Here is a 15,720-nt window from a genome sequence, read left to right on the forward strand (position 1 = left end):
TTCTGTTCTCGCATCCGGTACGTGTTCTGTTCTCGCATCCGGTACGTGTTCTGTTCTCAAATCCGGTACGTGTTCTGTTCTCGCATCCGGTACGCGAGGTGCTGTGGGGCGATCAAGATGGCTGTTTCTCGCCTTCACACTGCAGGCCTGATGGCAACGTCGATATTCTTACCACCTCTATCCCCACCCCAGATTATCCACCCAATATCCCCCCCTCTAGCCACCCCTATCACCCCCTCCCCCAATACCCCCAGTCCTCCCTTTTACTCCCCACCTCCTCCCCCATCACTCCCTTCCATGATTACCCCCCTTCTCGTCCCCCTCACCAACTCTCTCTCTCTCCATTACTCCCATTAGGCTACCTTCATCCCCTCTCCTGCATAGCCTACTCCCCATCTCCTCCCCTATCACCCCCTCCCCTCCCTGATCATTCCCCATATACCCCATTCCCCTCTCCTTCTACATGGCCTGTCTCCCCACTTCTTCACCCCATATCTCCCCCTCCCTCCCCGATAAGGCTACCCCCATTTGACCCTGTTCTTGTCTCTCACGGTAATCTCCTCTCCGATTACTTCCCCCTCCCCGTGAATCTCCCCTCCCCACTTCCTCACCCTCTTTCCCCCATTCTCCAAACCTACCCCCTCCCCCATCCCCTCATCCCCACAGTTCCCATCCTCTCCCTTCAAGAGTATGTCCTCCTCTTCCTAACTTCATCATCGTTTATCCTCCTCTTCCTGTATCGCCCACCTCCTCATCTCCACTCTACAACCCCCTCCCCCTTTTCCCCACTCACCTACCCATCCCCTTCCTCTATATCCCACCACTCAATCCCCCTCCCCCTGAATCCCCCCACCTCCCTCCCACTCCCTTGTACCCCCACCTTCCAATCCACTTTCCCACCCCCTCCCCCAGTAACCCCACCCCATCCCACCCCCTTCCCTATACCGGTACCTTCACCCCCACCCACTCTCCCTATAAATGCATCTTGCCACCACCCCACCGTTGAACCCCTACCCCCCTTCCCCTCCCCCTGTACCCCGAACTCCCCACTCCCTCCCCCTGTACCGCCGCCCTACCCAACCCCTCCAATGTACTCTCCCAATCTTCAACCCCTTCCCCTGTATTCCCGCCACCTCCCCATCCCTGCCTCTGTATTCCCCCACCACCCAACCCGCTCCCCCTGTACTCCCTCTCCTCCCCACTCCTTTCCCATATACTCCCTCATCTCTCCATCCCCTCCCCCATAGCCCCCAACATCCCTACCCCCTCCCCCTTTACCTCACCCTCTTTTAGTGTAATGCCCTCTTTACACAATCATGCCCCCCCCCCCTTCTTTTACTGTCCTTAATATGCTATTTGACCCCCAACCACTGCCTGTCCCTCCCCCCTCAATCCTGCCTCCCCCTCCTTCCTCCCCCCTCACCCCCATTTTGTCCCTTTCTCAATACATACATAACCTCCAAACACACACACACACACTCACACACACACACACACACACACACACACACACACACTCACACACACACACACACACACACACACTATTTCATTTTCCCACGATAGTCTCACTGCCTTCACCCCTCCTACCCCTTGGTCTAACCCTTGCCTCCCTCGCTTCTTTCACCCCTTTACCGATATCTGACCCCACCCCCACCTCTACCCCCCACCTCACTCCCCTGTTCTTTACTTTTCCCAATATCTGCACCGCCTAACCCCCCCCCTCCCCTTCCATCATATATAGCTACCCCTTCCTACACATCAGCTCTCTCATTATCCTTTCTTTCTGCCTTCAACAACTTCTGACCCGATCCTTCCCCCACCCTGCAAAGCTGAATCTCCCTCACGTCATCTTTCCCAGTTTTCCTTCCAAGATATTATACCCTCTCCCTGCACACGGTTACACTGCCCCCAACTTCCCTTCCCCGCCTCATCTCCCCCTCTTTTTTACCTTCCTCAGCACCTGACAAGTACACCAACACAAACAACTACAGCATCCCCCTCCTTCCATCTCCTCCCAATCTTTTTATTCTCTACAATACGTAATGCACTCCCCCCCCCCTCCATACACACAGATATACCTAGCTCCTCTAACTTCGCCTACCCCCCCCCCGCCTCCTTCTTCGCCCACCTCTTTTTTGCCTTCCTTAATTTATGATTCTGCCACACCCCTACACAGCTACACCCCTCCCCTTCGTTTCACCCTCCACTCTTGATAGCCTTTTTTTCTCCCCTCATCACATCCCACATTCTACCCTCCCATAATGATTTTGCCTTTCTCGATATTGGCGTTCTTCCCCCAAAAACACACCCACCTCTTCCCCTCCTTCCCCCTTTCTTTGCCTCCCCTACATTCCCTCCCCTCCCCTCTTTCCCTTAACTCCCCTCGGTCCCTTTCTTCTCCTTAACTCCCCTTCCTTACCTCACCCCGAGAAGCACTTACCTCCTCTCCTTCCCCTTTTCTCTGCTTTTCTAACCCTGTCTTTAGCTGACGATAGTTTTGTTAGTTGTGACTTTCCCTATAACAAATAGCCACGAAAGGACCAGTAGGTTTGTTGCTTTTTTTGCCTTCCTCTGTACTCCTTCGCACTCATATTTGCACCCCCACACTGGTCTACCTCCTCTATTCCTCCCCTTCTTCCCTCCCCCACTATCATTATCTCTCCCACTTCATTATTTACCAATACCTTACCTACCCTCTCATACCTACCCTACCCCCGCCCTTCTTACCTTCCCCAATATATTACTCCGTACAAACCTTTGCCCCTCTGCCCTATCCCCCTCCATTCTTACCCCCCTGTCTGCACTCACCCCCCTCCTCCAACACACTTCCTCCTCCTACTCCCTTGCCCAATCTCATATTATCTTGAATTTTAACTTTGTCGATATCTGCATTCTCCCTCCAAGTCCCCCTCTCCTCTCATCCTTCTCCCCCCAAAATAACATCACCGTTTCTTTACCCACTGTGTCTAGGGGCGTCTTTATCGTTTTCTTCGTGCCATCTCCTGACGATTTCCTTAAGCTCAGCACTGACGTTTTGAAATGATGGGGTGGGATACAACCTTAACAAACCCCTCAGAATACCAGTGGCTTTTCCTAGGGGAAGCAAAATGATGAGGAAGCAGAAAGAGTAACGGTATACTATAAAAAAAAAAAAAAAAAAAGTAACTCGGGTACAAGGCTATCCTTCCCCACTCCCCACAGCCCACCTCCTCCACCCTCACCTCCCCTTCTTCATTTCACCTTCCGGAATATTCAAACCCTCCTCGTCTTCTCCCCCCTCTCGCTCTCTCTCACCCCCCTGCACACACCTCCCTAACTTCCTGCCCTCCCTCTCCACGGGCTGTTGCCGACATAACATCTCGCCTCTAACTTCTACCTTCCCTCCCTAACCCTGCACACACCGACCTCCTTTCCCTCCTTCCCTTCCCCCAAAACGTCATTTTACCTTTCAATTCACCTTTGCCGATATCTGAATCCCTCCTCCTCCTCCCCCCTCCCCTTACTTCTCCAGCACAATACTCACTCTCTTTCCCTCCCTTTTTTCACCCGTTTATTTTTCCACCTACCTCAACATCTATCCTTCCCCATTCTCCATTCACTCACATTTATCCCTTTCTCCTTCCCTGTCATCATCATCCCTCCCCCCTTTCCTTCACATCCCCCTACATTCCCCCCACTTCCAAGTTTGACTTCCCCCTCTTCCCCCCCACACACCCAGCTTACCCCTTTTCTCCTCTTCCCCAGTACCTGACCATTTCCTCCCCTCCCTCTTCCCCTCTCCTTCTCCTCTCAGGTGTCTCAGCAATTCTCCTTCCTCCCTTCCCCCTAAAGACATTTTACCTTTCATTTTAACTTTGCTCATGCTTGAATCTTCCCCTAAACACAAACGAGAGCGCGCTCACATACGAACACAAACACGCACATACAATGTATACACATGCATACACATACAAACACTAAACACACAAAAACATAAACATATACAATATACATACTCGTACACACACACACACACACACACACACACACACACACACACACACACGTCTTCCTTCTCCTTCCCTCCTCCTACTCCTCCTCACACTTCAACTTCCTCAATATCTGACATGCTTCCTCCTCCCCTCCATACCCCCTCCTCACCCTCTTCCCTGCATCGTCCCCAATATCACTCTATCTCCAATCCCACCTCTCTCTCTCTCTCACACACACACACACACACACACACGCACACACACAGACCCATCTTCCCCCTCCTCATCCCCCTACAGTACACTCCTGGCTACAGCTACCCTCCTCACCCTTTTTCTTATTTCTCTCCCTCTTCTTTTTTTCCCCCCTCTTTCTCTCTCTCTTCCCTCCTCCACTTTTCAGCCCCATAGCCCTCATACTTTATTTCCTCCTTCTCCATCGTCTCCCTTCTCTTTTTTCCTTTTACCTATTTTCTCCCCCTCTCTCTCTCTCCCCCTCCTCTTTCTGCTCCCTTTAACCCAATTCCCTTTCCCTCCCTACCTTCCTTTCTGTCACTCAACATCTATGTCACTTCCCGTTTCTTTCTCACTTTTCCTTCTCTCTCTCTCTCTCTCTCTCTCTCTCCTGCTCTCGGTGGGAGCCATCTCTTTCTCTCTTATCTCCCTCTCTTATCTCTCCTCGCTTTACACTCACACTTTCAGAGTTCTCAAGCGGACTGTCAAAGTGTGTGTGTGTGTGTGTGTGTGTGTGTGTGTGTGTGTGTGTGTGTGTGTGTGTGTGTGTGTGTGTGTGTGTGTGTGTGTGTGGGTGGGTGAGTGATCTGCTAAATCAGAAATTACACACACACACACACACACACACACACACACACACACACACACACAGTATATACAACACTGACCACCGCCATCATCACCACCCAGTTTTTCACTACTAGGCTTATCCTTACCGGTACCAGTAACTCCTGAAATAATATTGACTACCGTACTTTCTGCAACATACTTTATAATTTTCCATTTGGATCACGGCTTCCATAAATAGTAACAATATACAGTACAGTACACGATACCTGCAATATAACTGTGCCGTGAGCTACGTAAAAATATTGCGGTAAGAAAACGATGTCAAAATGCCTCCTAGTCCTGTGGAAATCCAACCTATATCCTACACATAAAAAACAGGAACTGGACTGCACCACAAACTATGACATTTTATCGGGCCAAATTAAAACTGCGGGGAATATTTAATACAAAGAAAATCACACTGAAGCCTAAACTAGTCGGCAATTTAGGCTGTGTGTGTGTGTGTGTGTGTGTGTGTGTGTGTGTGTGTGTGTGTGTGTGTGTAAAGGCGAGGAGAGGAGAGTTAAAGAGAGGGAAGAAGAAACGAGAATAAGATGAGGAGAGAAAGTGAGGTGATGTAGCGAAAAAAGTGAAAGGACGAGGAAATGGGTGGAAACGAAAGACAAATTGCGGAGAAAGAGAGAGAGAGAGAGAGAGGGGAAGGGGGGCACCACAAAGCGTTTTCAAAGACAGAAGAAACATGAGAGACAAGGAACTAACTTTCCTTAGCCTAAGTGACTCTAACTCGCCCTCATATCACTAATCCACTTCAGTACATGACACATTAATATTCACCCACTTGGTATATATATATCGTACGCATTTTGCTTTAATTAAACACAAAAAAGACAGGGCCTACCAAAACTTGTCCCTTCCAAAGAAAACGGAGCCAAAAAAAAAGTCAAATTCAATATCCATAAATCTGGAGATCCGTGGATACACTGCACTTAAAACTTTCGGGGTGATGGACAACGGGAAAGACAGAAAAAGTATTAAAGTTCCAGAGCTTAAACATTCCCATATATATATATCCCGTTATATATTAAAGAAAAACTAAGATGGATATAAAACAGGAAGGTGAGACAATAACAAAAATAATCAGTATGGAATTTGTTAGAAAGTCACCTATGGCCATGAAACTACGACCCCAGAGAGTCAAATAGAGACAGATAGGAACAGACAGAGAGACAGACAGACAATCAGCCACCCGTCCACACGACATGCCAGTACCACTCCATACGGGGAAGGAAAAGCGGAGATATATTAGGAGAGGAGAGATGAGGAAAGAGGAGGAGACACGAGGAGAAGAGAGAAGAGGAGAGGTAAGAATGAGAGAGGGAAGGAGAAGAGAGTAAAAGAACAGAGGAGAGAAGAGGAGAAGACAGGAAAGGAGAGGAGAGAAGATGGTAAAAACGTGGAGAGGATTGGATGGGAGAAAAGAGGACAGATGGAGGCGAAAAGAAGAAGAAAGATGAAAGGATGGCGAGGAATGGACGTGGAGAGGAGAGGTGAGAAAAGATATGGAGAAAAAAGGGGAGACGAGGAGAGGGAAAAAGGAACAGGAACTAGTAATGAGGAGAGGCAAGAAACTGGGAACATAGGATAGAAGAGGGGACGAGAGACGAGGAAGAGAAACGACAAGGAGAGAAGAAACACGACGATAACGATGGGTGCAGGAAATCATGGGAGGTAAAAAGAGACGTGAGGCGAAGTGAAGAGGGAAAAAAGAGAGGAGAGGAGAGAAATGAAAGAGTTAAGGCAAGACGAAGCGTTGATAAAATGAGAGGGTATGCGATGAGAATAAAGCAAAGAAGGTGAAAAGTGGAAAACTTCATGTGAGAGAGAGAGAGAGAGAGAGAGAGAGAATCATCCCCACGACACTGCATACGGTATATACATCTCCCCTAAAACTCCCACTAGCATACTGAGCTAGTAGGCTGGCAGTATCAGGGGCTAGTACTCGTATGTATCAATATAAGTCGTGTGTGTGTGTGTGTGTGTGTGTGTGTGTGTGTGTGTGTGTGTGTGTGTGTGTGTGTGTGTGTGTGTGTGTGTGTGTGTGTGTGTGTGTGTGCTATTTTTAACCCATTACATTAAGTACCGGTACGGTTCCGGTATTTTTAAGAACCGTAATAAACTGGTGATAGGAACTAGGCTATTTAATGTGTCCCTGTGCTAGTTTTACCCTGCCTAGTAAATACCGGTAAAAAAGAAAAAAAAAGAGTAATATTAGCAACTTGTCATTCTTACTCTACGTTCACAAGGTAGGCTCTTGATTGGAACGATTGGCTGGTATTATAAAGCGATATACAGTAAGCTATCTGTGTCTCTATTGTCTGCTAGTTTTAGGACGTATCTGCATACTAGCTTGTGTCTCTTAAGCTACTACGTATAACCATGTCAGCTAGTAAATGGCTGCTGCGTCTGCTAGCATGAGCCGATATACCGTACCAGATAGGCTACTTTGTTTATCTGCGTGCATGAACGTCTATATCTGCTAGTTAGTCTATGTGTGTGTCAGTTAATAGCTTCCCTACTGATATATGTATACCGGTATATGCCAGTAACATAATGTGTGTGTGTCCCCTTATCAACTTGTGTGTCAATAATTATGTGTCATATAAATATGCTTTTATGTGTGTCCCAAGCTGTAAGAGTCAACAAGAACCAAGCCAAGTCATTCTTGGTCACCACGTCTCCAAGGTTGGCTAGTAGCGGAACGGTATTCAGAGGAAAGTGACTATTGACTTGGTATTCAGTGGCTATAAGGATATGGGCTTTCCTTAACCTGTTCTTTATCCTGTCTCAACGGCTGATTAAGTACGTCTGTTTTCATCTGACAATAATCCCTAACCCCTTTCATCTAAACTGAAAGCCAAGTGTTGTCAGACTGGAGGATGGATCTGACTAATCACCAAGGAGACTAATTCCTGCATTATACCAGTAACTAAGACAAATCGAATTACATGCAACAAAGACTCAGTAATCGGTATGTGTGATCCAATTCTGTCAGATGTAAACAAACTCATTATAACTTTTCGCCCATGTAAGCTACCATGCACGTAATGAGGGTACCAGTATGTTATAGCCTATGGTAATATAAAACAGCATAACAAAAATGGAATGTATTAACCAGAGCATGAACTCATTGGGCTCGATGACGTATGTCGATCCGTCTTATACTTCATTCTTTCTCCCTATCGACGATTTCCAACAGCTTATGATGGGCGTTCGGTAGAGCAGGAGTTAATGAAGGCTTTATATAACCTCTATAGTTTTAAAGGCCTCTCCCAATACGAATATAATCCTAAGAAAAATAATGTATATATTGTAAGAAAAAAAAAATCAGCGCATGGCAGGTGTTTAATAGGAACGTTAGCAAGTGAAGTGGCATTACAGGGAGAGGCTACCGCTGCATTCCTATCTCTTTTTCTAGGCTGACATTACAGGGAGAGGCTACCGTTGCATTTCTCTCTTTTTCTAGGCTATTAGAGTTCTTTCAGTTTAACATGGCCAAGATTGTTGTCCTTTTGCTGCTTCTATCCACGTGATCAGTGGCAGAAAAGGACAATACTAAGGTTCTACAGCCTTTCCTTAGCACTTCTTCATGACTGGCATCACGTCAAAGTGTTCAGCTGCTGTCAGCCTACAATCCAGTACCGGTACCGGGTATTCAAGATGGAACTATGACAATTTTAGGCTAAGTTAAAAAGAAAAGAGTATAGTATCATTCCAGCTAGCCTAAAGAAGGTACCTATGACAGTGATTACTAAAATGATAATAACTCTTTCAGCCCGAGGACGTCACTGGCATTACATTCTTGCTGAAAATAGACGATTCTGTTAAACTTTTTTGGATCACTTGCTGGAGAAGGAGTTAACGAAGCTACAGGTGTATTCAATCCTTCCCATTCGTAAAATCTCAGATGAATAAAATCGTCTAAAGTAACTTGATGAATATGAAAAGACGTCATCGCACTGAACCGGTGAACAGAAACTAGCCCCCCCCTTCTCTCTCTCTCTCTCTCTCTCTCTCTCTCTCTCTCTCTCTCTCTCTCTCTCTCTCTCTCTCTCTCTCTCTCCGCTGTCTAGTAACTTACCTAACTAGGAGGGAGGGCTATTAACCTGACCTCAGGCTACAGGAACCTATTATATATTTGTCTTCTTACGTCGCCAGTAGGATATCATTCTCTCCCTTCACCTAAAAAACAGTACCGGTATCCTCATTCATCTTCCTTGCCCAATTTCCCACAATTAATAATGGGGTGGCCAGGATCCAGAAGGAGCAATAAGAAAAGACAAAAGTAGGAAAACTGTCATCACACTGTCATGTGAAATGGCCCATAAGTCCATTCGTTAATAATAAGTCGGTAATAATAATAACAACGGTAGCGTCACCTAGTTTATACATTTCAAAATTCAACTATAAAATGTCTGTAACTGTTTCTAAAAATGACAAATGGTTTACCCAAAAGCGAATGCAATGTTAACAGGGAGAAACAGAACGCAACTGATAAACTAATTTTTTTCCCCAACGTTCATCATTATTTTATGCATCCAGAGCCAACAGATATATTTTTTCCTGCCCAGCGGAACGTTTTAAATCTTACTGCTTTACTCTGGCCATTGCTAGACGATTTTATTCAGCCTCTGGAGAAATTACGAATCTGATTGGGATGCACCGTGGTCTTTCTCGATGTATAGTCTTCTTCAGATTACAGTCTATTTCAGTTAACCTCATTTAGTCCAGTGTTTATCTAGGATTTTATGCTGATCACCGCCAGACGATTTTTATTCTGCTACAGGAAACGCTAAAATTATAAATGGCTTAAGCGAGAGCCGTGTATCATCAATCATCATCATCATCATCTTTTCGGGGGGGGGGGGGATTAAACCACTGCCATACCCATAGCCTACCTGCCAACCTACAACAACTAGCTTCACAGGTTGTATTCCCCCCACCCTACACCACCATCTACCACCATTAAAGCTTGTCCTGTCCAGACCTCTACACCCACTCCATCCTTTTCCACCCCCTCCCCCAACATCGAACTCCTAAGGGAAATCTGTGACATAACAGCTTCTCACTCCCAAAGCCGCCCCTCATACAACGCCCATATTCACAGGGTGTACTCCTTCCGCAAAGCTCTACTACCCAGCTCAGGTTCAGCCCATCTCATCACTCTTTCTGCCAAACAATCAGGTAATATGGTACGTTCCCCGGTGCGCCTCACCATTCGTCACCGTCCTCGCCCGCTATTCTTTACCAACCCTAGCCATTGCTGCTCTAATGTAGCGAATAGGCTACTGTATCTTATATATGACAGCCTCGACTACCAGCTGACGAAAAACATCAATATTCACAGGATATAAGTTACTTCTGCTGCCGTGCCTCGCCCACCCATCACACTATGCCATCAAAGAACTATCGTAGATCAATACATTTAATCTAGAAACCATTTGCACAGATGGGGCTGATATCAGGCACGCACATTCACAGGAACGACAGAGGGATGGAAGTGAAAAAGTAGGCAATTCAATAACAAATCTAACGTGGTTGGGGTTAGAAGTGAAAATGGGGGGGAAGGGATAAAAACACATACTTAGGGAAAAACAATCCGTTCAAAATTAGAGGCGAAAATAAAAACACAAAACAGAAGAACCGAAACCAAAGGGGAAAAGGAGGGAAAAAAACAGATAAAACATGAGAACTATAACCAGAATGAACAGGACGGGAAAAAAATAAGAGCAAAAAAGAGAAGACCCATAATCAGATCGAAAACGATGTGAAAATAGATAAAGAAAGAAACAAAGGGCTATAGCCAGTGTCCGTGTAGTAAAAATGGGCCACACCTCTCTATTCGCTCATCAATCAAACTTTCAAATTTTCTCCAGTCCTCACCCAACCTCCCGCGCAAAAAAATAAAATGAAAAATAAACACAGGAATAAATGAAACACAGCTCCCATCCAATCTGTCTTCCCTTCTCAAAAATTTAAAGCTTTTCTGTGATATATAGCGGCTTTTTCCTGTCTTCTTTCTCTCTCTCCTATAATTTAGAACCGGTTTATCAGAAGTTTTTCCCGCAACTCTCTCTCTCTCTCTCTCTCTCTTTCAATTCCCCTTCAGGACAATGTTTTATATTTTATACTTGCTATCCTCTAAACACTGTAATCAACTTAAGAGAGACTGGAGAGGTTAGATAAAACTTGTTGGTTACCCCCCCTCACTGCTTAGGGTCCATCCAAAGTTAAACGAAATCGTCTAGAAGAGGCAAGACAATGCAACATGTCATCGTCGTGAAAGGAGTAACGATCAAAACAAAGAACAAAGAACGAGGTGCAATGATACATGAAGTCCGGTACATGAAGGAAGACGACTTGGATTGGTCAGGTGAAAAAGGCTGAAGGTACGTTTTGACCCCTTAATTCAGGTGACGCACTTTATTCTTACCATCTCAAGACGATTTTACTCAGATTGATGCATCCTTTTCGCGCTCGATGGAGGTTGGGGTAAGGTCTTCACTACCTAACTCCTTCTCTACACAAACTCTATCCTAACTGAATAAAAACAAACTCGTTCACTACAAGCACTCTGACCTAACTAAAAAAAAATACCAGTAACTCCTCTACACGAACTCTCCCCTTAACTGAATCAAAACATCAGGAGGAAAAAAAAAACTAGTTACGGTCCCATAAGACGTGCTGGGGTTGTGATGGTGGTGCTTTGACACAGGCTTGAAGGCACTTTTTAAGGATCAGCCTAGAGATCAGGCATTAGGCGTCTGGGTTACAAAATAATAATAATAATAATAATAATAATGATAATCTACAGCCTCCAAATAAGGCCTATTCACAAATTAAGCAGACACTGGAAGCATAATCATAACTTAATCATTTATTCATCTCGAGGCGCTACCTAATCAACCGCTGCTACCTTTTAATGATACAACAGACAGATAAAGAGACAGACTGACTGACAGGTAGAAAGACAGACATTAATATGGTAGGGTATATGCTTGTAATATTTACCATTTTATTCTTTTACTTTCATAACACATTACACAAACCACTACGAAATACTCGTAAGTGCTGCCGGTATCCCAAAAGATTTACAACGGTGTCAGAAACCTAAACCAGTGTACAGAATGTTCATATGAGAGGCACAAGTGTCACAATAGCATAGGGATATTCCACTTCCCCCGCCACACACAGGGCCACCACCCTGGCCACTCCCTGCACCAGCCTGTATGATCCGTGTAGGCCTATTCCAGTGGTGTCAGGTAGGGGCTACTGTCGTCGGTGGTATTGGGACGTAGCTACACACCGGCTTTAATAAACTCAGAGGAAATCCACTGGCCTAAGATTTCGTTAGCCGATATACCCATGCGTATTGTGTGTATATATATATATATATATATATATATATATATATATATATATATATATATATATATATACACACACACAGAGGACGGATGGAGGGATGGATAAATACACACACACACACACACACACACACACACACACACACACACACACACACACACACACACACACACACACACACACAGGGAGAAGGCAGTCAGACAGATAAACAGACAGACAGCCAACCGGTAGGCCAAATAACGTTTATATTCTGAATAGCCTAAATACGCCCAGTTATAAGGTACTGGTGGCATTGTTTATAGTAGAGTATATAGATTACATAAACATTTTCGTGAACCTTGTAAGTTATATACGTACTGATAAATACCATACACTAAATCGGACTATATCAAACACATATTTCTTGTCTCAAGTTAAGCTACAGGAGAGGTACTTCATTATTTTAAGCTACAAGAGAGGTATTTCATTAAGAAAACGTAACAGCGTACGGTATCCACAAGACTGCGTGATTCCCGTGTGGGAGGACGTATACTATGATATACTCGTATACGGCATATTCAGACATGGTCCAAGGAAACGCTATAGCCTACTGGCAACAACACACGTGATTCTTCCGCGTAACCTAACCTGACCTAACCTGCTATACTTAACTACTAGCCAGCCTATATGACGTAGCTAGTACTTAAACTGCCTCAGGGTACATCTATACAGAGGCCAGAATGTACTCCTGACGCAAAGAGGCTGACCATGTAGGTTGGGATAAAAACGGACAAAGAAAATTTCATTTTATTGATTCACTTTCTGGCCATTCCGTTTCTCTGTGCGTGACACTGTCACTGGCTGTAAGAAACTGTGTGAGGAGAACACGGCGTCTGAATATGTTCGGTTGAGTGTGAATGCACCCTTACACTACGATTATTGTACCTTTTTTTTTTTATACCGGCGCTAGCGGAGCGACAGCGGGTCTTATTCTCTGATTGCCGTGTATGTGTGTGTGTGTGTGTGGGTGTGTGGGTGAGTCTGTCTGTCTGTCTGTCTGTCTGTGTGTGTGTGTGTGTGTGTGTGTGTGTGTGTGTGTGTGTGTGTGTGTGTGTGTGTGTGTGTGTGTGTGTGTGTGTGTGTGTGTGTGTGTGTGTGTGTGTGTGTGTGTGTGTGTGTGTGTGTGTGTGTGTGTGTGTGTGTGTGTGTGTGTGTATGTGTGTGTGAACACAACTCGGTTGTAATCTAATTTTAACCAATTTGGGTGGAAATGCTGTGGGTCAGCCAAGGGTCTGACCTTTTTTTTGGGCAAGTCAAAGGTCAAGGTCACAAGGCTAGGTCAAAGTCTGACCTACCAACATATTTTATTCGAGTATACCAAACTTGTTGGAAAGGATGTGGGTAAGTTAAAGACGAGGTGGGGCGATTTTGACAATTTAAGGTCAAGGTCAAATGGTAAGGTCAAAGTTCGACCTGACTGTGCGTATCTATATGTGAACAAAATAACCCACTTCAAATTTGATTTGCATCAAACATGGTGGAAATCTGAAGATCGCCCAAGGAGCTGACCAATGACAATTTTTTTTCGTAACAATACCGGTACCGTACGTCAGAGATCAACGTCACGTAGCTATTAAGTCCATTTAAACGGTTTTTATTCGATTTACACCAAACAGGGGCTGAGGCTATGGCACACCTAATGACTGACTTGGCTCATACCCCTGACTGGGGCAAAAGTAATCCTGTTGCTTTTAATGCATCAGTTCCTACATCTTTCAACCTTACAAAATCTTCCGTAGGAGTATCCTCCGGTTTTTAACAACAGCTATCCGACTCAATCCTACATCATCTTTAAACAAACTTGGGGTTTTATTCTCTCAGGATTTATCTTGGAAAGACCATTATTACCTCTCTTATAAATTCTGCTTCAAGAGATTGCGTGTGCTAAGCCGACTCCGTGCCTTCTTTACCCCAGCTCAGCTGTTGACAATATAGCCTACAAGGGTTTTATTCACCCCCTGTGAGGAGTACAACTCTCATGTGTTGGGAGGCTCCCCACACACAGCTCTTCTAAACATAGTGGAGTCAAAGGCTTTTCATCTCATTAACACTCCTCCTATTACTGGCTCCCTTCAACCTCTGTCTCTTTGCTGCACTGTTGCATCTTTACCATATCTCTTTTCTATCGCTACTTCAGTGGTCACTGCTCCTCTGAACTGTCTGTTTGCATCCCTCCACCACTACAGCGGGCGCGTAGCACCCATCTAACAACAAACTCTCATCCCCTTTCTGTCCAACTCTCTAATGCAAGTTAAACATTACTCCCAGTCTCTCATATATGCAACAGGTCAACTCTGGAACTGTCTCTCTGTATTTTCTACTGCCTATGATCTCCAGTCTTTCAAACGCAGTGTCCAGACATCTCGAAAGGAACAGATCTTGAATTTGGGTTTCTGTTACAGTATCTTTTTTTTTTTTTTTTTTTTAGGCAACAATCTTGTGAGTTTCTGGCCTTTGGTACCTTCTTTCTTGCATAAAAGAAAAGGTTAATGGAAATGTAAGGAAAGTGGGATCTGATTATGAGCAGTCAGTTAAAGGTCAAGGTCACAGGGAAAGGTCAAATGTCAGGGTTACAAGACAAGGTTAACTCAAATAGCGTTCATCCGATTTGGACCAGCCTTGGACGTAATATGGGTCAGGCAAGAATAAATTAGCGATTCTGAGAGCAGTCAGTCACAGGTGAAGGTCACAGGGCTGTCAAATAGCCTATCTATCTACGTACCGGAATCTGTGTAGCTACGTACCGTATCTATTTACCTAACTAGCCTGTCTATTTAAATATCTATCTATCTATCGTTCGACGCTGCATCCTATGAGGGGAGGCCAGCACAAGACTATCTCCAAAGGTCATCTGTGTGAGCGTGGGGTTTTGACAACTTCACCACGATTACTGTCTTTTTATAATTCTAGGCTTTTCTACCTACAACCAGAAAATTTTATTCCATAAGGAGAGACTTTTGCGAACTGTAGGGGATGCATGTTGCCTTCATTAACAGCACCTTCACTACAAAGGGTCTTCCCTACGTTGAACCAAGTCTTCTAATGGTAGCAAGAATAAACACCGGTACATAAATGTACTCGGGTGAAGGCGTAAAGGCAACTTACACTGACCATATATATATATATATATATATATATATATATATATATATATTCGAAGCTTACGGGTACCTCATTAATCTATTTCCCGACGCTGCATCCAGTGTGTGGAGAGAGAGAGAGAGAGAGAGAGAGAGAGAGAGAGAGACAGACAGACAGACAGACAGACAGACAGACTAATGTTTCTTCGAGTATTTTTGTCCCTCCTCAGCAATGACCCCCTTCTAAGACACGCCACCCTCCCTGGTTTTGTGCCCAACCGTGCTAGCCTCACTCCTTCACAACAGCAACGTCTTCCACATTCTTCCCGTTGCTTCCAGACTACTGTAGCCAACTCTGGAAAAGCTTCGCCCATTCAAGAGATTAATTAAAGCTACAATCA

Source organism: Coenobita brevimanus, chromosome 55 (genome assembly GCF_032717465.1).
Source record: "Coenobita brevimanus isolate Jiangsu-jjx chromosome 55, ASM3271746v2, whole genome shotgun sequence".
NCBI classification, from domain to species: Eukaryota; Metazoa; Arthropoda; class Malacostraca; order Decapoda; family Coenobitidae; genus Coenobita; species Coenobita brevimanus.